We start from the raw sequence: 23842 nt of genomic DNA on the forward strand, positions 1-23842 counted from the left end.
ATTTTTGAATTATTATTTGATTTAATTGTTGGCTAAAATATTATATTTTTCTTGAATCACTAATGTTTTTTATTGATTTTATTTATTTAAAAGGTTTCATATAGCGCTGGCTAGACCCGAGGGTATCAAAGCGTTTTACAAGGATTAAGTGATAAAAAAGTTACAAGATAACATATGTATAAAGAGATAAATATACAAGACAGTTATACCATATAAACGTTGCAGATATTACATGTGGTCGTAAATAAAGAATACCATTGGGCAATAACAAGAATTGGATAATAAAACTAGTGAAGGATGGTTAGAAGTGAGGGGGTGGAAGGTGGGAGGAGGATGATGGGAATGTTGCTAGAATGAAGGGGTAAGGGATAACTACAAGAGAAAATAGAGGGGGTATGAAGTTGAATATGTATGAATGAGAAAGGGGGGAGTGAGACAGGCAATCAGTCGAGGGAACCTCATATAGTCTGGGTTCGATTATAATGTATGTTGGGTGAACAGGAATAAGGCCCCCAGAATCTGTTGAGAAGATGCAGCTTGAGGTCCTTTTTGAAGCCGAGGTAGGAGGGGTTGCAACGTAAGTTTTTAGGGAGTGAGTTCCAGATGGTAGGCGCATTACCAGAAAAGAGCGTGACTGTGTAGATTCCTTGTTTAACAAGGGCGGTACAAGGATGAAGGCATTGGTGCTCCTCATTGCTAGGAAGCAGCCAGCTTTGTTGAGTTTATTGGAGAGATACAATGGGGTGTGTTGATGGTAGGCTTTGTGCATAATGCAGACTGTCATGTAGATAGATCTGCCTTCGATGGGGCGCCAGTTAAGAGTAAGACGCTTGAGGACGTGGAAGATATGATCAAACCGCTTACAATCCAAAATAAGTCTGGCCGCAAGGTTAAGGACCAATTCAATTGGGTCTAAGTGGACTTTTGGCGTTCCAGCAAGAATGGCAATACCATAGTCCAATCTAGACAGTACCAGTGATTGCATAATTAGTTTAAAGTCATCAGCAGGAATGAAGGGTTTAATTTCCTTGAGGTGTTGGAGAATGGAGAGAGCTCCTTTTGCCGCATTTTTTATGTGGGGAGTAAGACTGAGGTTTTGATTAATGCTTATTCCAAGGGATTTGACTGAGTTAGAGATGGAAAGAGTGCAGTTGAGAGCTTTAAGGTCAGGGATCCAGTGTTGGATGGGGAGCCAGTTGTTTTTGGGAGAGAATAAAAAGATTTCAATTTTTTTAGGGTTGAGTTTGAGGTGATTGTGATGGAACCAGAGTTAGATTTTAGTCAGGGTATCATTGAGGTTTAGAATGTCAGCATGAGATTTAATCTTATAGTAAAGTTGGGTATCATCCGCATAGAGGTGGAAATTGATTCCTGCTTGCTTTAGAATGAGGGTGAGAGGTTCCATGAAGAGGTTGAATAGAGCGGGAGAGTGTATAGAACCCTGGGGGACACCCAAGGAGACGGGCATATGTTTAGATAGGCAATCATTGAGTTTAATTTGTTGAGTTTGGTGTTGGAAGAAGGAGGCGAACCATTTGAGGACAGGACCATTGAAGCCGAAACGATCTTTGAGCGTGTTGAGTAAGGCAGAGTGGTTAACAGTATCAAAGGCAGCAAAGAGTTTGAGGAGAATGAGAAGGGAGGTCTCCCCCTTGTCGAGGGAGTGGTGGATGTCATCCATAATGTTGAGGATGGCAGTATCTGTACTGCAACTCTTTCTAAAGCCTGACTGTAATGGGTCCAAAAGTTTAAAAGAGTCGATGTGTTGGTCCAGTTGGAGCTGGTGCATTTTTCAAGTGCCTTAGATAGAGGAGGAAGGTTGGAGATGGGTCACAGATTGTTGAGCTCATTAGGGTCAGCTGTAGTGTTTTTGAGGGTGGGAGTGATTTGCCCCATTTTTAGGGAAGCAGGAACACAGCCTGTGATCAAGGAGGCATTGATGATGGTGGTTCAAAATGGGGCAATGATGTATTTTAAATCTTTAACAAGGTTAGCAGGGAGAGGGTCTCTAGTATCAGAGGAAGGTTTAAGCTTAGTGATGATGTTGAGGACATCATGCTCAGTAACTGGGCAGAAGTTATGCCAAGATGCATTATTTGTTAGGTGCGGGTTGGCGAAGTAGGGAACATGCGGGACAACAGCGAGGGGGCGATGAACCGCATCCGGAGAAGGAAGAGGGGCAAGATGGGATTTGGCAGAAATGTCATAGGCGGGTGAAGAGCAATGTGGAGGGGGAGTTAAGGCAAAGGACTGATCAATCATGGAGATTTTTTCCAAAAAGAAATGTTCTTTTATTTATAAAAATCATTTGATTTTAAAGTTTGAAATCTATAAATAAAGATTAAATAATATTTAAGATTATTGTTATATTGTTTTTAATTGGTATGGTATCTCAATATTTAATTTAGTTTGATTAAACTTTATTTTTTTATAGTTTTTTAATATATCATTTTCTATTACGTGGTCTACAATTTATTGAATATTTCTTCAATGTTTTACATTTGTTATATAATTGTAATTCAAATGTAGGGTGTTCATGGTGAAATTGTACATAAATATTTTGTATACATTGTTAGGTAAATTAATTATGTGTTACTATGAATACTACATAACATATGTGATAAAATGAAGTGGGAAACAATAAATCTCACATCTTCAGTGCCCAACACCTTCCTCAAAATAGTATAGATTGGAAATAGTGAATGAAACCTTCCTCAAGAAGTAATTAGATTAGAGTAGGGTAGTAAATGTGACCATTTTCGTGTCCAACATCTTTCTCAAAATGCATTATATTGGAGTGTGAATAGTAGATGTTCTCCTCTAGTATCCAAATTTACCAAAATATGCTGCATCTTTTTAAATGCATTGTGTATTTTCTTTGCAAAGTCAATAACAATTTAATTTAGTTAGTTTTACATATTTTATTTAACTAGGGGTCGATTCCGATCCTGGAACAAAAACGTCCGTACGATGCGTATCCGGAGCCCTCTCCGTACGAATCGTAAACATGCCGTACGACCCAACGAGTACGATCCGGTACGGGGTATGAGGAGACGATTCGTACGGTCCACGCCAGGTAAGGGCGATTCGTACGGAAAAGCACACAATCACATACACACCGTACGGTCCGTTCACCCCATGATCGCGGGGTACAGTGCATACCCCTGCCATCGCAGGGTGTACGCACCGTACACCCTGTGAACATGGGGTACGGTCCGTACACCCCATGATCGCGGGGTACGGTGCATACACCCCATGATCGCAGGGGTACGCAACGTACCCCTGTACGGATGTCGCGTACAGCGGGTTCCGAAGGAGAATCGTACGAGGATTTGATTTGTTCGGTCTCTGTACGATTCATAGGAGTACAGCTCCTGGTACGAATCGTACTTCGTAGTACGTACGGGGGACGTTGCAGGATACGATTCGTACGGGAAAAATACTCTGAACGGCTATTCGGAGCAGTTTTTACCGAATCGCAATCGACCCCCTAATGTATATGGTTATATTGATTTTAATATATATGCTTTGTTTTCAATTTAAAAAACGTTTCATTTTCATGGTGGTAGAACATTTATTACATGTTTACAGACAAGTTTGGAGTTTTACAGCTTTAATATACTTTTTAGTATATAAAGATAGTACTATAGTATATTAAGTTATGTTTGTGTAGTACGATTTAAATTATATTTTAAATATTCATGCATATTTTGTTAATACAAATGTTGATATTTTTGAACATTTTTATACCACTTTCATAAATGTTTTTAAAATTTAGAATTAGTTTGAGTATTTCTATTGCTTTCTATGGGAATAGTTTTTATTTAAAAAAACAATCCATTCAGTTGCCATTGTTTTTACAGCTACCTGTATTTCTTATGTTATGTTATGTCATGTTAGGAAAACTTATAGAACGTACGTACACCAAAGCTTTTCTTGCCACTGTGACAAACAGGTGGGAAGGGAGAGAGGGCTTATGATAATCGAAGCTTGCTTATTTAGTGCCTCAGAACACCAAAAAACTTTCCGCCACAGTTAGTAATACTGTAAGGCGGGGTGGAATTCATGGGAGCGAGTACCAGTTACCTGCTGCTGTATAGACAAGGTAATACCTATTTTAGGTTTTTCTTTAGGGTTTTAGGGGCAGGGGTGATGTGAGTCTTAGTTTTGTTTTTGAAGATTGTTTTGTGATAGTTTCTGTTTCTTTGTTCTGCATTTTTATGCATTAGGCCTAGTTGTAGCTTTGTCAATTAATCAACAAAGTCGCACTTGTCACCCGAGAGTGTAACCGGCCTCTTTCTATAGGTCTAAGTCGATGAGCCAGATCTTGAGCACCTTCTCTGAAGTTGTTCTGTGAGGATGCCGTGCGGAGGATGAAAGGGAGGGTGTTCCCGGCTTTGGCAGCAAGATCAGAGTAGCCACTTCCTATGGCTCATCAGCAACGTATGCAAGGGATCTGTGCAAGGGTGAGGTGTGTGGAACGGAGATTCTGAAGTGTTTCAGTGAAAGTGGTTCCTGTAGGTGGGCGCTTGGTCATGGAAGGCTTTCTAGGAGTGGATCAGGAGCTTCAAATGGCATCAGTGATGTCATTTAGGATGTCATCAATGACGTTATCAGTGATGTAACTGACCATGTCAAGAGTGATGTAATATCGGAGGTCATAAGCAGTGCATTGCTGGAGCGAAAGTTATAGTTAGCCTCGATAACTATAACTGCTGAATTGCAATGGTTTTGTATGCGTAAAATCTGAGCCTAACTATGATGTCCTCGTAACCTTCTTTGTTTTCCGTGAAATTCTAAGGTTTTTTCTATCTATTTCCTAGCTATAACATCCCTCATACCTTTGTTTTTAGTGAATTTCTATCTTTTTTTAAATTCTATTCCGAACTAGAACATTCTTGTAACCTCTGATTTCTTTCAGTGAATTTCACAGACATGAGTCCCCTCTGGGCTTGCAAAACAGCGCCAGATCTGCATCTTCTGCTTGCAGTGTTGCATAGAGTACTATGACAGCTCTGCAATCCATCCATGCTGCAGCCTACATTGTAAACTATTTGGAAAGGGAGGGGCCTCCTGTCCTATCAGCCAGACATTCCTTATCTCGAGTATCAAGCAATTATAAGTTAGGAATTGGACAGCTCCTAACATAGGGGTCGATGGCGGACGGAAGGACGACCGCCGTCCCGGAGTAGGCGGAAAATGCCTTTTTTCAGTCCGACTGCCGTGGGCACTCCGTCCGCCATATTAGGATGGGAAACACAGCCAAATGTCCGTACGCGGCGGAAGAGCACGCACCGCCGCGGAAGTACACCCGACCCTGCGGCGGACGGAACCAATCCAGACACACCGCCATACGGAATGACGTCTCTGACCGTCCTTTAAATCACGATGGCGGAAAACACACATCAAATCGCTGCGGAAAAACAACCTGCCTGAACACAGCGGAATCACCACAGCGGAGATACAACACATTGCAGATATACACACCACAAGCAGATCGCCGTCATGGACCCAGCGCTACACGCATTTCCGATACTCTTCGTGCTCCACCACCAGCAAGTCATGGCCCATCACCGACGACGACGCAGGTAGGCCAACACACCAATTGATGTCGGAAGGGGAATACCTGCCAGGGCTGTGACGTAGGGAGGGGGAGTGTCATGTTTGTGAAACTGCCTTTACGATCGCACCAATATATCAACAATTCAAGTACACAAGCAGGAATGACAATGACAAACCACGACACATGATTGACTTGCTTTATTAAACATAATAGTGGTATAATCGTACCCTGCCCAAGAGCATGCGCACTGTGTACAACAGAGCAGGTACATCAGAGGCAGCACATGAGAGGGGACAATGCAGTATCAGAACAGCAACAGGGCAGTGTTTACAACAGAGCAGGTACATCAGAGCCAGCACGTGAGGGCACAATGCAGTATCAGAACAGCAACAGGGCAGTGTTTACAACAGAGCAGGTACATCAGAGGCAGCACATGAGGGCACAATGCAGTATCAGAACAGCAACAGGGCAGTGTTTACAACAGAGCAGGTACATCAGAGCCAGCACGTGAGGGCACAATGCAGTATCAGAACAGCAACAGGGCAGTGTTTACAACAGAGCAGGTACATCAGAGGCAGCACGTGAGGTCACAATGCAGTATCAGAACAGCAACAGGGCAGTGTTTACAACAGAGCAGGTACATCAGAGGCAGCACGTGAGGGCACAATGCAGTATCAGAACAGCAACAGGGCAGTGTTTACAACAGAGCAGGTACATCAGAGGCAGCACATGAGGGCACAATTCAGTATCAGAACAGCAACAGGGCAGTGTTTACAACGGAGCAGGTACATCAGAGCCAGCACGTGAGGGCACAATGCAGTATCAGAACAGCAACAGGGCAGTGTTTACAACAGAGCAGGTACATCAGAGGCAGCACGTGAGAGGGGCTATGTGCATCAACAGTCCATGACACAGAACAGGTACATCAGAGGCAGCATGTGAGAGGGGCTATGTGCATCAACAGTCCATGGCACAGAACAGGTACATCAGATGCAGCACGTGAGAGGGGCAAATTGCATCAACAGTCCATGGCAAAGAACAGGTACATCAGAGTCAGCACGCGAGAGGGGCAAAGTGCATCAACAGTCCATGGCACAGAACAGGTACATCAGAGGCAGCACGTGAGAGGGGCTAAGTGCATCAACAGTCCATGGCACAGAACAGGTACATCAGAGGCAGCACGCGAGAGGGGCAAAGTGCATCAACAGTCCATGGCACAGAACAGGTACATCAGAGGCAGCACGTGAGAGGGGCAAAGTGCATCAACAGTCCATGGCACAGAGCAGGTACATCAGAGGCAGCACATGAGGGCACAATGCAGTATCAGAACAGCAATAGGGCAGTGTTTACAAAAGAGCAGGTACATCAGAGGCAGCACGTGAGGGCACAATGCAGTATCAGAACAGCAACAGGGCAGTGTGTACAACAGAGCAGGTACATCAGAGGCAGCACAAGTACGTGAGTCAACCGCCCAGTCCCAAGGACAGTAACAATGCAAGGGTGGTTACAATGGACAATCGAGACACAAAGTCCAATTACATGTGAGTGATGGGAGCTACACCTCAGAGCACAGAATTTGGTGGACTGCTTGAACTAGTCGTGTGACACAGCCACAGCTCTAGTAACTGACACATGAGCCATAGACCCAGATACACTGCCAGCACCAGACACAGGAGTGTGAGACACAGCCACAGCTCTAGTGACTGATACATGAGCCATAGACCCAGGCACACTGCCAGCACCAGGAACAGGAGTGTGAGACACAGCCACAGATGTAGTGACTGACACATGAGCCATAGACCCAGACACACTGCCAGCACCAGAAACAGGGGTGTGAGACACAGCCACAGCTCTAGTGACTGACACATGAGCCATAGACCCAGGCACACTGCCAGCACCAGAAACAGGAGTGTGAGACACAGCCACAGCTCTAGTGACTGACACATGAGCCATAGACCCAGGCACACTGCCAGCACCAGAACCAGGAGTGTGAGACACAGCCACAGCTCTAGTGACTGACACATGAGCCATAGACCCAGGCACACTGCCAGCACCAGAAACAGGAGTGTGAGACACAGCCACAGCTCTAGTGACTGACACATGAGCCATAGACCCAGACACACTGCCAGGACACGTCCCTGTACAGTGACCAACAAATACCATGCCAGCATCTGACACATGAGAGTGGCTGACACACACAGTGTCAGTACCTGAAACAGGAGAGGGCACAACTGACACAGTGCTACTACATAATGCATGACAGCAAACAACAGACACAGTGCCACTATCTGACACATGAGAGTGAACGGCAGCTGAGCCACTAGGACCACTGAAATGATGAGCCACAGGGCTGTATGGGCCAGGAGGCAGGGTGGCTCTGGGAGCTGGGGACAGCTGGACTGGAGCGACATTGGGGTGGTCAGGTCTCACTGGTGTGTGTCTCTGTTTCTTTGTGAAATGTAGGGGCACCCTGGACATGACTGGACTGGTAAGTGTTGTGGCCTCATCAGACATCAAAGAAGGATCATGTGCTTGTGGTGGTCTGCTCTCTGGGGACTTGCTGGACCCTGCTTGATGTTTGCTGTGGGCCTGCCTTCTGCCCTCTGCATTATGTGTAATGGGGGATGAAACAACAGTGTAGTCCTTATTCTGCTTCTGCGGGGTGTGGATGGGAGTAGAGGTATGTGGGGACTCCACCACTGACACATGTGTTGTACGTTCCTTCAACAACATCAGCCTCAGGTCAGCCAGGGGTGATATATGGCTGTCTTTGATGGAGCTCGTGTCCATGGGAGAAGCCTTGGCCCTGGGATGTGCCTTGGACGTAGGAGGTGTCCTGTCTCTGGAATGTCCCTGATCCCTGGGCAGTGCCCTGTCCCTGGGAGCAGACTTGTCCATTGTAGTGTACCTGTCCTTTGAAGTGTCCTTGTCCTTGGGAGTGTCCCTGCTCTTGGGAGGTGCCCTTTCCTTTGAAGCGTCCTTGTCCTTGGGAGTGTCCCTGCTCTTGAGAGGTGCCCTTTCCTTTGAAGCCTCCTTGTCCTTGGGAGTGTCCCTGCTCTTTGGAGGTGCCCTTTCCTTTGTAGTGTCCCTGTCCTTGGGAGTGTCCCTGCTCTTGGGAGGTGCCCTTTCCTTTGTAGTCTCCTTGCCCTTGGGAGTGTCCCTGCTCTTGGGAGGTGCCCTTTCCTTTGTAGTCTCCTTGTCCTTGGGAATGTCCCTGCTCTTGGGATGTGCCCTTTCCTTTGTAGTGTCCCTGTCCTTGAGAGTGTCCCTGCTCTTGGGAGGTGCCTTTTCCTTTATAGTGTCCCTGTCCTTGGGAGTGTCCCTGCACTTGGGAGGTGCCCTTTCCTTTGTAGTGTCCCTGTCCTTGGGAGTGTCCCTGCTCTTTGGAGGTGCCCTTCCCTGTGTAGAGTCCTTGTCCTTGGGAGTGTCCCTGGACTTGGGAGGTGCCCTTGCCTTGGGAGTACCTTTTGAGGGGGATGCGTCTGTTACATGTGCATCTTTTTCCCCCAACACCCCTTGAGGATCCTGTGTGTCAACTCCAGTGTAGCTCATGTCGTGATGGGTGAAAGATTTCCCTGTCCTAGGGGATGGTGTTTGTGCCCTCCGTGCCCTGCCTTGCTGTCTGTGGCTGCTTCTAGTGCAATACCCCGAAAATGACGCCTGGTCTGAAAATTCACTCTCCCCTGAGACATCTAGTGGTGTGGATGGGGGAATAGAAGCAGCACCCTGTCCATGTGACTGCAGAATGGCTGACGACACAGTGTTTGCTAATGACTGAACTGTTCTGTGGAGACCAGCAACATCGCCATGCATCCCCTCCATGAATGCTACCACCTGCCCCAACTTCCTATTGTGGTCTTGGAATGCATTGATCATGTTGGTCTGCCCTACACACAGCTGTCACAGCAGATCAACAGCCTCAGCACAAAGTGAACTTTGTGGCACAGGGGCAGAGGCAGCGGTGCCTGGGACAAAGGCGACTCTGCTCCCCCTACTATGGCAAGCACGAGCTGTACTTGTTGAAGTTGGTGGCAGTGTGGGCCCTGTGTGCTATGTACCGACTGAAGGTATTGATTGCCCACTCCCTGTCTGTGACAACAGTGCTGACTCACCAACACTGTCTGAGGATGAGGATGATGGTGTCTCCACATGTGAGTCCTCTGGGAGGGTTCTGTCCCCCTCTCCGTGGCTGCCCTCTTCAGTGTCAGTCTGCGTGTGTGTCATCTCGGATAAGGATGCATTGCCACCACTCATCTCCGTCATCTGTGTGTCAGTGCCCTCGGCCAAAGCTGAAAGAGAGGGAAGAGATGTTAACCTAAGTGCCACACTCACGTACTGAAGGTTACAAAGTCACACCTTTCATTACAGTCGATTGACATGTAGCACCCATCCTGCACACTAACCACCCCTACCAGACATCCTCACATCATAGAACCGTGGGTGTCTGTGAAACATGTACATCATACAAACAGGGCAAGTGCATGCAGACCACCATACATGTCATGCCATGGGACCACAGACCTCAACGGCATGTCCTGGAACCCTCAACTACAAATCAACTGGTATGTCCACCTGGCGGACATGGGTGCTAACGCTCACTCTGCTAATGGCACCAACATGCAATTAATGCAAAACATACGCACCACAGATGTCACTACTGTGTCTGAGCACGAATACATGCATGCACTCTCAAGTTACAGACACATACAGTCTGCTTACCGCTAGTTTGCTGTTGATCCCCTCTCAGCCGGGCGGACAGGTCAGGATGCGTCACAGCAATTATATGGTGCATTACAGGGGTCATGGTGCGTCGGGAAAGGCGGCTTGATCTTGGAATAATCCCCAGTGTCATCTCCGCAACATTCTTGCTGAGCCTGGATATGTCGTGCCAGCGCTTGTGGCAGTCTGTGTGTCATCTATTGCACACCCCCACTGCCCGTACATCACGTGCTATGGTCCTCCACACGGCCTTGCGAAGGTGCAGCTTGACCTACCAGGATGCGAGACATGAGGGGAACGTTAGTGGACAGTCTGACATTCATAAACATCGTAGAAACACGTATCTTCATGCAGCCATGCTCAGTACAACACATGTGAAGGTCCCACAGCACACCGCAAAGCTTGCAGAAGCCAGGAGTCAGTGACCACCTCATGCCCACCAACATGTTACCCACTGTACTTACCACCTGTCCGGGGGCACCGTAGAGCCGTTCATAGTGGCTGAGCACACCGTCCACAAGGACATCCAGCTCCGCTGCGGTGAAGGGACGAGACCGGATCTCTCGCACTCTCTGCATGGCAAGGTCCAGGACTGTGGCACAACAGCAGCAGTTGTTGGATAGCTCAGGAGCAGCAGGTCGAGGTGACGGTCGCAGGCAGCAGTTGTTGGATAGCTCAGGAGCAGCAGGTCGAGGTGACGGTCGCAGGCAGCAGTTGTTGGATAGCTCAGGAGCAGCAGGTCGAGGTGATGGTCGCAGGCAGCAGTTGTTGGATAGCTCAGGAGCAGCAGGTCGAGGTGACGGTCACAGGCAGCAGTGGCTGGAGGCAGTGAATGTGTGCTGAAAATCTTCACACATATATAGGGTCCTGAGCTCATATCAGTGGCACAGAAAAGAGCCAATGACTCACCCTGGTGTGGCGGTGCACGGCTTCCGCTATTTTTGAATGCGCTTACGCGCCCCGCGTAACCTGTTCCCATTGGCTACATGTGCACGGACCGTCACGTTCACACATCGGCAACTGCATGTGCGTACTACCGCGACGGTGCATCATTTGAAAATAATCACTCACTGGCACCGCTATGGCGGTGCATGCATTCCGCGGGGGCGGTGCAGGCTAACACATACATTTGATTATGCTATTTGAAATGGCAGTTGATAACCCCCCTTACAGTCACATTGCGTCACCCACTGCCAGTCCTGGCCGGTCACCCACCGCCAGTCCTGACTGGTCACCCACCGCCAGTCCAGGCCGGTCACCCACCGCCAGTCCAGGCCGGTCACCCACCGCCGGGTGCAGGCCGGTCACCCACCGCCAGTCCTGGCTGGTCACGCACCGCCAGTCCAGGCCGGTCACCCACCGCCAGTCCAGGCCGGTCACCCACCGCCGGGTGCAGGCCGGTCACCCACCGCCAGTCCTGGCTGGTCACGCACCGCCAGTCCAGGCCGGTCACCCACCGCCAGTCCAGGCTGGTCACCCACCGCCAGTCCAGGCCGGTCACCCACCGCCAGTCCAGGCTGGTCACCCACCGCCAGTCCTGGCCGGTCACCCACTGCCAGTCCTGGCCGGTCACCCACTGCCGGGTTCAGGCCCGTCACCCACTGCCAGTCCTGGCGGGTCACCCACGGCCAGTCTTGGCCAGTCACCCACCGCCAGTCCAGGCCGGTCACCCACCGCCGGGTGCAGGCCGTTCACCCACCGCCAGTCCTGGCCAGTCACCCACCGCCAGTCCTGGCCGGTCACGCACCGCCAGTCCAGGTCGGTCACCCACCGCCAGTCCAGGCCGGTGACCCACCGCCAGTCCAGGCCAGTCACCCATCGCCAGTCCAGGCCAGTCATCCACCGCCAGTCCTGGCCGGTCACCCACCGCCAGTCCTGGCCGGTCACCCACCGCCGGGTGCCGGCCGATCACCCACTGCCAGTCCTGGCGGGTCACCCACCGCCAGTCCTGGCAGGTCACCCACCGCCGGGTGCAGGCCGGTCACCCATCGCCAGGACTGGCAGTGGGTGACCAGCCAGGACTGGCGGTGGGTGACTGGCCAGGACTGGCGGTGGGTGACCGGCCAGGACTGGCGGTGGGTGACTGGCCAGGACTGGCGGTGGGTGACCTGCCAGCACTGGCGGTGGGTGACCCACCAGGACTGGTGGTGGGTGACCGGCCTGTACCCGGCTATGGGTGACCTGCCAGGACTGGCGGTGGGTGACCCGCCAGGACTGTCGGGCAGCGGTGGGTGCAGCAATGTGACTGTAAAGGGGGGTATCAACTGTCATTTCGATTTGCATTTCAAATGTATGTGTTAACCTACAGCGCCCCCGCGGAATGCGTGCACCGCCATAGCGACGCCAGTGAGTGATTGGCTTCAAATGATGCACTGTCGTGGTAGTGCGTACATGCGTTTTGCGGGGTGTGACCGGGATGGTCCTTGACCATACAGCATATGTCATGCTTAATTGTTGTGTATACAATCATCTTCTGTGTTGGTGGAAGGCGTCCCCAGATGGCATATGTACACACACTGCATGTCTCCGCACACATGTAATGTTCATAGTTGTACATGTGTGTCAGGACATGTCCTGAATGCTGCAAGAATAATGATGTCAAGTCAATGAACCGTGTCCACATGTGACATTCATGTCCATTTGTTGCATGTGTGCTCATACAGTTGACCTTGCCAGTGGTTAACAAAGGCTAGTGATGTGCAACCAAGTTGCGTCAGATGTGCATGGCGACTTGTTGACGTCTTGGTTTTGCGGACACCCGTTTCCATTTGTACACATCTACACAATACATCAAGGGTGTGTAACCACGTTCATAAGCTGTTGTGAGTGTGTGGTTTGTGCGTGCAAGTAACAATGATGTGGGTGTACATGCATTCTGTGTATGCGTGTATGTTGTTGTGTGCCCATGCATGTCATGTGAGGAGGCCCAGCATTGTAGGTGTGGTCATGGGTGCATGAAGACAAGGAGGGTGTGTTCCATGTTCATGTTTTGTGTGCACGTACATGTGTGTCTGGGGGGACGCTTGTCCACATATGGGCCCTCAGTCATGTGTTGTTGCAAGATATTTCAACATGTGTGCACATTACATTGGACATGTTTGCACACAGGATGTTGTTTGTTGTTGAACATTGTGTGTGTAGTTAGCTGTATTGTCTTATATATTGGTCAGGTCACACATAGTATCACTGTCTGCAACATGTATTATTTGCATTGTGTTGGTCAAGATGTGATAGTGTGGCACAGCTATGCGTTGTTGGTCAATTGACATCTGCTACCATCTACTCCCACACAGGAGGGCTCCAAATGTGCATCGACCATACACTGTACTGGAGGACATGGTTGACGAGGAGGTGATCCGCAAATTCCGGCCTGATCGACGTAGGTTGCAGGAGCTTGTAACACAATTGTCACCTCATCTGCAGCCACGCAGGACATATCCAGGAGCTATCACACCCACAGCAAAGGTGATGGCGGCACTTCACGTCTTTGCAACTGGCACTTTCCAGTACACAGTTGGTCATACCGGGGGGATGTCACAATCCATGTTCAGCATGGTACTGCGGGATTTTCTGAATGCCATGATGCTTTACAAGGATGATTACATCCATTTTCCACATCCGGCAGAGTTGGCAGCAGTCAAAGGGGACTTCTATGCCCTGGCCCAGATACCACACGTAGTGGGTTCCATTGATGGAACACATATTGGTCTCATACCACCCCAGGCACGTGAACCTGTATATAGGAATCGGAAGCGCTACCATTCGATCAACGTGCAAGTGGTGTGCCTGGCTGACAACATCATCTCCCATGTGTGTGCCAGACTTCCCGGTTCCGCCCATGACTCCCACATCCTGCGGAGCAGCATTGTGCCACAACTGATGGCTAATCTGCGTCCAGAACGTGCGTGGCTAGTAGGTGAGTGTGCTGTGAGGACAATTGTGTTGTATGTGTGGCATGGTGTTCCCACCAATCCTGGTAATGATATTTGTGCCTGTCATCCCCCCACCTAGGCAACTCTGCGTACCCAAACCGGCCGTGGCTGCTGAGCCCCATACGGAATCCTACTACCCCTGGTGAAATGCGTTATAATGATGCCCATGGGAGGACACGTCGAGTGATAGAACCTACTTTTGGACTGCTGAAGTCTAGGTTTCGCTGCCTTGATAAAACCGGAGGGGCCCTGCCATACTCACCAGGCAAAGTCTGCAAAGTCGTGATTGCCTGCTGCATGCTCCACAACCTGGCCTTGCGCAATAACATAGAACTGATCATGGACCCTGAAGACCAACAGGTTGCTCCGCCTCCCATCCCACCCATGTCCACTGATGAGGATAGTGGGGAGGAAGAAGGTGTGGACCAGAGGCGTCAGCTCATTAATCGATATTTTCCTTGAATGTAAGTAGCTACCTCTTGTGCAGCTAGACAATGCGTGATGGATGTTTGCTGGTGATGTGTGGGTGTGGTGTGTCTATGCTGCCTGTTCTGGTATGTTCTGTTAGCAGATGTGTGTGTGAGATGTTGTACATGAAATGCTCCATGATGTGTGTCCTGTGATCCACTTAATTGGTGATGAGTGTGGTTTGTGGGATGTTGCAGTACATTGTGTTGTGATGGGTGTGAACCACTTTCCTGAACTGTGCTTGTTTTTCTGTCATTTTCCCTATGTCACTCCCACAGTGGCATGATTCTCCTGAACATTGATCCCTGCACCTGGTAATGACAATTTATTAGACAAACATGTGATTAAAACATGGAGGTCACACAGCATGGAGTGTTAACGTGGTGTTTATTTACAGGTTGTGGATTGATGTTGGTGCATATTTACAAGTAGATGTTGGGGGGAAGTGAAAGTTGAAGGTCATGGCAGATGAAAACACCGTGGGGACACCACATTGTGTGATGTCCACCTAGTCCAACAGACGTGTGCCAATGCTTGGCATTGTGGGGCAGGATAGTTGACAGGGTCTTCTTCCCGACCTCACCGAGCAACTACACTCCTGGTTGTGAGCTGTGGCCTCACCTGTGTCCTCTCCCGCCCACTCTCCCTGCTAGCCTGGGATGTAGATGGCCCATCATCGGACGATGGGTCAGGCAGGATGGCACAGGCAGGAGTGGTGGTGGTGGTGGTGGTGGTGGTAGCTGCACAGCTCACAATGGCAGGTGTAGGTGTAGTGACACAGGCCAAGGTGGTGGAGGCCGGGATGTCCTGGGAGCCTGATGGCCCTGGGAGTCTGCTTGGGCCAGCTTCGTCCTCTGCACCCGAGCTGTCAATGGGTTCGTCCCCGGAGAGTCCTGGCTGTGAGGGGGGCGACTGGTGCTGGCGGTAGCTGCTTTCGCCGGTTAAGTTGCGATCACCTGAGGGACAAGAGTTACAAAATTAATGCTATGTACATGACATGTTTTTGGTAGCAACATTACACATCACTATGGAATCAGGACATGGTTGTTGTTGTCATCATGTTGTTGTGGTTGACTCAATCTTGCTCTGGGGTGAGACATGGGTGCTGGTCTCTAACACACCCCACTCACCTCTATCACACACCCCACCCACCTCTCTCACACCACCCACCCACCTCTCTCACACCCCCCACCCACCTCTCTGACACAGCCCACCCACCTCTCTCACACAGCCCACCCACCTCTCTCACACCCCCCAGCCACCTCTCTGACACACCCCACCCACCTCTCTGACACACCCCACCCACCTCTCTCACACCCCCTCCCACCACCACCCTCCCTGTAGACATGGGGGCATGTTGGGAGTTGTAGTGCTGGTCTCTCACACCCCCCACCCACCACCACCCTCCCTGTAGACATGGGGGCCTGTTGGGAGTTGTAGTGCTGGTCTCTCACATCGCCCACCCACCACCACCCTCCCTGTAGACATGGGGGCATGTTGGGAGTTGTAGTGCTGGTCTCTCACACCTCCCACCCACCACCACCCTCCCTGTAGACATGGGGGCCTGTTGGGAGTTGTAGTGCTGGTCTCTCACACCCCCCACCCACCACCACCCTCCCTGTAGACATGGGGGCATGTTGGGAGTTGTAGTGCTGGTCTCTCACACCCCCCACCCACCACCACCCTACCTGTAGACATGGGGGCCTGTTCGGAGTTGTAGTGCTGGTCTCTCACACCCCCTACCCACCACCACCCTCCCTGTAGGCATGGGGGCATGTTGGGAGTTGTAGTGCTGGTCTCTCACACCCCTCACCCACCTCTCTCACACCCCCCAGCCACCACCACCCTCCCTGTAGACAAGGGGGCCTGTTGGGAGTTGTAGTGCTGGTCTCTCACACCCCCCAGCCACCACCACCCTCCCTGTAGACATGGGGGCATGTTGGGAGTTGTAGTGCTGGTCTCTCACACCCCCCACCCACCACCAGCCTCCCTGTAGATATGGGAGCATGTTGGGAGTTGTAGTGCTGGTATCTCACACCCCCCAGCCACCACCACCCTCCCTGTAGACATGGGGGCCTGTTGGGAGTTGTGGTGCTGGCTGCTTTGACAACATGCAAGGCTGGGAAGGTATGAGGCAACATTTGTGTTTGGTCATGGTGGGTGCATTTGAGCCCAGGACTTCAAATTTGGGTGACTATGTGGCACACATGCATGGATTGAAGCCAGGGAGATGTGTGTTGGCAGTTGTGCAAGGCAGACCATGGCAGTGTGATAGTGGTCATTGGTTTGTACTTACAAGCCTCTAGTCCCTCCTCGATTCCTTCCAGGCTCTCAGGATACAGTATGCCCAGGACGTTCTCCTCCCATTCTGCAAATGGTATGGCCTCCGGAGGAGTGCCGCCGCCAGTGTGGTGTGCCCGCATGCCTTTCACCCTTGCCTTGAGGTCGTGCCACCCCTCTGGATCTCGTGTTTGGTGCGTGGCACGGTCCCTGACGCATTCACTCTGGTCACTATCCTGTCCCACATGTTTTTGGTTGCCAAGGTGGTCTGCTGGACTAGGGTGCCAAAAATATGTGGTTCGACACGGATGATTTCATCCACCATGACCTTCAACTCACTCTCTGTGAACTTGGGATTTTTCTTACATGCCATGGTGTGTGATGTGCAAGGTGTTGGTGGGTTGGGGTGGGGTGTGCAGGTGTGTGGTGTGTAGGGATGGTGTTGTGGGTGTTTGTGTGGTGGGTGTGATGGTGTGCAGGTTGTATGTGTGTTTGTGTGTGTCTGCTGTTAGTGGTTTTGTGGCTCTTGCTTGCAGCTATGCTGTGATGCAAAGGACTGTGGTAGTGGGAGGGATTTATTTTATACTGTGTGTGGTGGTGGTGTCCCAATGGTTGTTGGCAATCAGGTGTTCTGTGGGTGTGGTGTTTTTGGTGCATTTTTCGGTGCTTGGGGGGTGTCATTGGGGCGTGTAGTTGCTGGGGGTGGGTGTTTCAGGTGGTTGGGTGTCCTGTTTAGTGGGTTTTCTATTTACTTCCGTCTGCCATTTTGTAATCGGTTGGACGGCAGGGATGGTGTTTGTGGGGTCCTTCCACAGTCATGGTCCGTTTGGCGATGCATTGTTTCCGCGGCGGTCGGGGATGGTGGTGAGTTCCATTGGAATGGCGGCGTTATCCTAATCGCGCGGCCGGACCCTCCGCAGGTATGGCGGCGGTTGGGCCTGTTCCCGCGGTCATGTTCGTATGCGGCGGAGGGTGTTTCTTTGGAACCATCCGCTTACGGCGGTCTTTGGTGTGCTCCGTCCGCCGCGGACGGTGTTTGTTATGATCCGTCCACCGCGGTCGGAGTTTCTTGACATAAATGTCCTAATCTTAACCGCGGATTCTCCGCGGTGCGGTCGGGAGTGAATTTGCCGCGACCATGGCGGACGGGACACATTTCCGTCCGCCATCCTAACAGGCCCCTATGTACTGTCCTGCATCTCTCAAAAGGAGCGCAGGTCTCTGTCAGTGTACAAGTCACTGAAGCACTTCACTCCCACCAAGATGCAGGGTCATGGGCATCCAACAGGGCCCTCAAGCCAGGCATGCTCCATATTGGCAATTGAGGGGCTTATGGCAGTATGCCTTGATGTGGTCTTTTCTATTTTATCACTATATTTTATACTGTTTTGTAAAAAATAAATTGTTTAATATTTATTTTAAAATGGTTATGTTATGGTGGTGTTTTATTTTGATGAGCTTTACTGGTTAGTAGATAAGTAGGTGATTTCTAAAAGAGATTCTGCTTTTACTTCTGAGTAGTCTACTCCTAAGTATTAATAAAGGTTGTCACATTTTTCTTGTTTACAAACTCTTTAACATTTTGCATAATTCTTTTGAAAATCGTGAAATCAAACCAGTCTGCCATTTTTGTAACCCTTAGCTGAGTTTGCGGATTTACACTACGCGGCACACCGCAAAGTGCAAAAAAAACTCGGCCGCACTACCCGAAGCTCCTCGAGTGACAGAGTACGATAGAAAAATGATGTTCGCTATGATTGCACAGTGCCAGATGCTTGTCCGCAATGAGCAATCATTTAGAACGGCACCATGCACAGTGCAAGCGGTCCCTGCTTTCCTTTTCTGCCGCTCGAGTAGATTTTTACTTGAGCAGCAGCTTTCTCAACGCGAACGGGCAGCTTCTCAACACGAGCTGTCACAAGCATACGCGACCACTCGGAATGAGAAACCTGACCCCCGCGTTGAGAAATCGCGCCAGGATGTTGATTTTCCATGCTCGTGCTCGCCAACTTGATGTTGACGATCGGGAATGAGGAAAAATCTCACAGAGAGGTTGGTTTTCCTCACGAGCGAGGTTTTCCAACACGAGCGAGGAAAAAAACTCCGTTCCGCAACGCAAAACGGAGCTTTTCAGAACTCTGCGATCTCCGCATAACACAGAATGCAGAAAACTCCGCAAAGTCCACGAGCGGAGCGGAGTTCACCCCCCAGGGTTACATTTTTTGTAGTGTCAGCGATTGTGTTACCAGCCTAGAAATGTAAATAGGCTTTTGGTGTCTACCTAATGTCTCCTGGCTTTAATAAATTCCTAATAACCTAGTATCTAGCTCTTGTTTGATTGGCACACCCAGAATATTTTCTAAATAACAGAAAATTGAAATTCGATATATATATTTATTTTAAGACATTACACAATTATATGAGACCAATTACCAGAGTCTGACGCTTGTCATCTAAAGCATACATAAAAATGTCCTGGGTTCATTTTGTTTAAGCTTGTAGTATTTATTACACTTTTATTTGTTTGTTTACTTAGTTTAGGTTTGATTTGGTTTACTGATTGCTATATCCTTAGTTGTTGGTAGTGTTGCTCTTTCTGGAGGGCTTCTGGGAATGTATAGTGTTGGTTGGTTTCTGCTTATTGTGGCTTGGAAGGTAATATGCCATCTTTCTACGACTTTGTTGGTTTTAGTTTGTTAAGCCATGGTGTTGTCATGGGAATTCCACCATGGTAGTTGAAAAATGGGTTGGCATCAGTGCCCAGAGAGATGCAGTCAGCCAATCCAACTGTCTTCAAAATAGTCCATTTGGGGACCTAATTATTGTTCCTTTTGTTGTTAAAATGGGATTTCTATAAGAATGTTGTAGTGGTTAGCTAGCTCTGTTTTTAGGACATACGCCTGTGCAAATATTTTTGAAAGTTTCCAACTGGCTGTTTGTTGTATAATGTATACTTAGATTTTTGGTGATGCCTCCTAAAGTGGTCATAGCACAATTGTGTAAGTATTGTTCATATCATTGCCTGTTTAAAGTTTATTATCATTTTATGTGGGGATTAGTTGTTAGTTTTAATAGTGTTGCTATTTAATAGGTTAATATTAAGTACTACTCTGTTTGTTAGGCAGCAGCGCATAAATGAGGGGTGTGTTAGTGTCTTGATTTTCACTGTGTATGGTACATATCTATGTAAATGGCCTAGAGCACATTTTGAAAGTTGCTTCCATTGTCCATGTTTCACATTGGTCCAGTTTTAAAAGAATATTTTCAGTACCAAATATAATTATTCTTTTGTAATTATTTTGGTTGTCATTTAGGGGGAAGGTTTCATCATTATACGTAACGGTTAAGTGCTCAGGAAATTCAGCTTTACTAGTGGCTTTCTTAGTATGTGCTACAAAGGGATTTAAAATGGGTATTGCTGGTAACTGACCTGCAATGTATTTAGGTACATTATGGAGTACATCTTCTAGTATTTTAGTACTGTGTTCTTGGGAACTCTCTTTTCAAGCTTGAGGTACATTCCATACTTTGGAGGGCGGTTATGTTCTCTCTCCTTAATAACAACATTGTTTTGGTTGTAGCCCTCCCATAACAAGCTTTAGAATAGTATTTTGTTATTTTGCATTCTCTTTGTTTGTGCTAGCTGTCAATAAGTGAATCCCATGTGTGAGAGCAATTGTGAGTCTTTCTGTGATGTTATACATCTTGCTCTTTCAGCCATTCAGTGTGAACATAGTTTAATAATACAGTTAAATACTGTGATATGAATGTAACTTTACTTTGCTAATGTAGAGGAATCATAATTTAAATAATTTTACAATTTATACTTGCATATGTGTTGTAGATTGTAATTGTAGGTATTGGTTTCAGTTGAAGCTCTTCAGATATTGTTCAGGAGCCCTCATTTTCTGTTGGAGAAAGTTTGCTTTAGTAACATTTTAAACATTTAGGTGTGAAACCAGTGCCAACAAGATCACAGAGCTTTTCAACATTGTTCAGAAATTCTCCAACCCGGCTGCCAGTGAAAACCACATCACACCCTCACAGGAGCTGTGAGACAACTTTGCCCACTTTTTCCATAACAAGATCACAACCATATACAGAATCTGTAAACCGCAACCCACACCTAAGGACTACCTCAACCTATATGGCACCACTGTAACCGACACACACCACACACTGACCACCTGGAACATACCTCCCCCCAGGACACCACCTCCCCCATGAAATCCATATATTTGAGAGCTCCCACACACCCATGCCGGCACCACATATTTAACCTCAGAAAACCAAAGGATCCGCCAAGAACTCAACACCTCTATCACCACCGCAACATTTCCCAACCACTTTAAACATGCCAAAGTCAGACTACTGCCGCAAAAACCCTCTGACGACACCAGTCAAAAACATACAGCCAATCTCCCTGCTCCCATTCCCAGTAAAGGTACTGGAAAATATCATCAACAAACAACACCCAGAGCAGAACCAGCTACTCAACACCTCCCAGTATGGCTTCCGCAGCAATCACAGCAGCAAAACCACCTGATCGCAGACACCAATGCCATCCCAAACCTTACTCACCTGAGGGGAAACAGCAGCTTTGATCCTCCTTGTCTTCTCGGCAGCCTTCGACACCATATTCCACCACACAATGATCAAACTAATCCACCATATGGGCACAGAAGGGGTCGCACTCCGATGGATCACCTCCTTTCTCACCGGGAGAACCCAGAGGGTCCACCTCCCACATTTCACCTCTGAACCCAAAGAGATCACCTTCACTCTCCCCCAGGTCTAATCCCTCAGCCCCAGACTATTCAATGCATATATATGCCTGCTGGCCAATATCATTAAATCCCACGGTCACAACATAATTTCCTACACAGCTGACATACAACTCATCCTCTTACTCACAGACTGCATCACCACCACCAGAACCAACTCCCACAGATGCATGGAACGATTCCTGGTGGCCATCAGACTCCCTCCAACCACACCAGAAATCTCAGAATCATCATAGACTATACAAAAGAGATGCTAATTCAAGCTGCTGACCAATCCACAAAAGGCTCTACACAACCAAGCACCCACCTACATTAACCACCTCCTGAACTTCCACCAACCAACGAGAAGAGTATGCTCTGCCTCCCTTTCACTTGCTCATGCTCCCTACATCAGCAGTTGGGGACACATCACAAAAAAGACCTGGAACACCCTCCCCACATACATCCGGACCATCACCTCACCACTGGAATTCCGAATGACCCTCATGACCTGGCTGTACGAATAAGCCTCCAGGAATTGCAAGCACCTGGATACCGTAGCGGGTGATTAGCTGCGCATTATGAATCCTAATAGATAGGTTGATTGTTTGTAGGGGTTGTATGGTTTTATTTTTATTTTTTACATGTTAGGGTTACTTGCCATTTATACATTGCTTAATTATAGTTTCTTTTAACGTGCCTTTGTCCAGGTGTTTAAAAGTGGAGTCTAAATAAAGATTGTGCAGTGCTTTGATTTTGCTGCAGTTGTAGTATCTAAAGATTTGTAGAGAAATAAACTCAGAGAATGTGCTTATGTATTTATACATTTATGTTTTTAAAGTCATGTTATATAGAGTTATTTGAATTTTTTAAACTTACTTGCTAAAGTAGCTGGTACATTTTTTGCAGTTTTCTCTTAGCTGTTGTTTTGGGAGTCCAGCAGAGTGTCTTTCTCTGGAAGGTTTTGTATTTCTCCTGTGAGAAGTAGTGAGTTTTTCTATTTCTTTTCTATTGGTTTGTTAATTAATGTATTATCTTTATTGATTAGTGTGCTTTTGGTATATTGTATTGGTTGTCTGTGTTTGGTTGTAATATCTTTTTCATTGAATCCCTTTTTTGGTAGACACTATTTAGTGTTTCTGATTTAATGGGAAATGTATGTTTCTTTTGTTTTGTGTTATAATGAATATGTTTATAATGTTTAATGCCATATTTTAAAGTTTCATTTGTATTCTATTAATTTTATTATGATTATAGATTTTTTATGAATATTTGTTTAAAAGTCAATTACTTGTTTAATATGTGTTTAATGTTAATGTTTATTTATTAGTACTTTGTGTTGAAATCTATTCATTATAACTTTGTTTATATTTTTTCTATTGTGTAAATAAGTGTGTTTATGTTAATTTGTTTTATGCTTATTTTTTAGCAATATTATTGTTGTCAATATTATGTGTTTTGCTATTTTTGTTATTGTATGTAATAACTAAAATGCCACAATATTTTATTTTATTCAATGTTTGTGTTTTCAACATTCTTCAAAATAAATATTTTGTAAGGCCACATGTTTTTCATTTATATTTGTGTTTATGTCAAAATGCCACACAATTTTGGAAATTCTTTATTTTTTTTTTGTGGTTTGCTATTGTTTTTCAATATATTAGGTCATAGATCCCAATGGCTCAATGCTAGGAATAGAGCATGTTCATGACGGCGAGACAAGGGCCATTAACAGACACTGCCCTATGCAATGAAGTCATAGAAGTAATTAAAGACTACTTCAGGCACAAAATTGCTACTGTAGCAAATGTTTCCGTGGCTTGGGAAGCATTCAAGGTGGTGGTGAGGGGTGCATGCATTGTGAAGCAGAGTAGGATATTATGAAGACTGATGCAGTGCATAGGTGTACTTGAAAAAGAGATACAGGATCTAGAAGCCTCATGCTTCACCACTCTTAGACCTGTTGTACGTGCAGGCTTCAGTGTAAAAATAGCTGCATAATATGAGACATGCTGAAAGAGAGGTTAGGCGTCTGGGCAAAGCAATATAGGGAGGGGGAATGAATGAATAAGACACCTGTGGATATGACTAAAGAACCTTGGGCTGTTGGCCATATC

Source organism: Lissotriton helveticus, chromosome 12, assembly GCF_964261635.1.
Source record: "Lissotriton helveticus chromosome 12, aLisHel1.1, whole genome shotgun sequence".
NCBI lineage: Eukaryota > Metazoa > Chordata > Amphibia > Caudata > Salamandridae > Lissotriton > Lissotriton helveticus.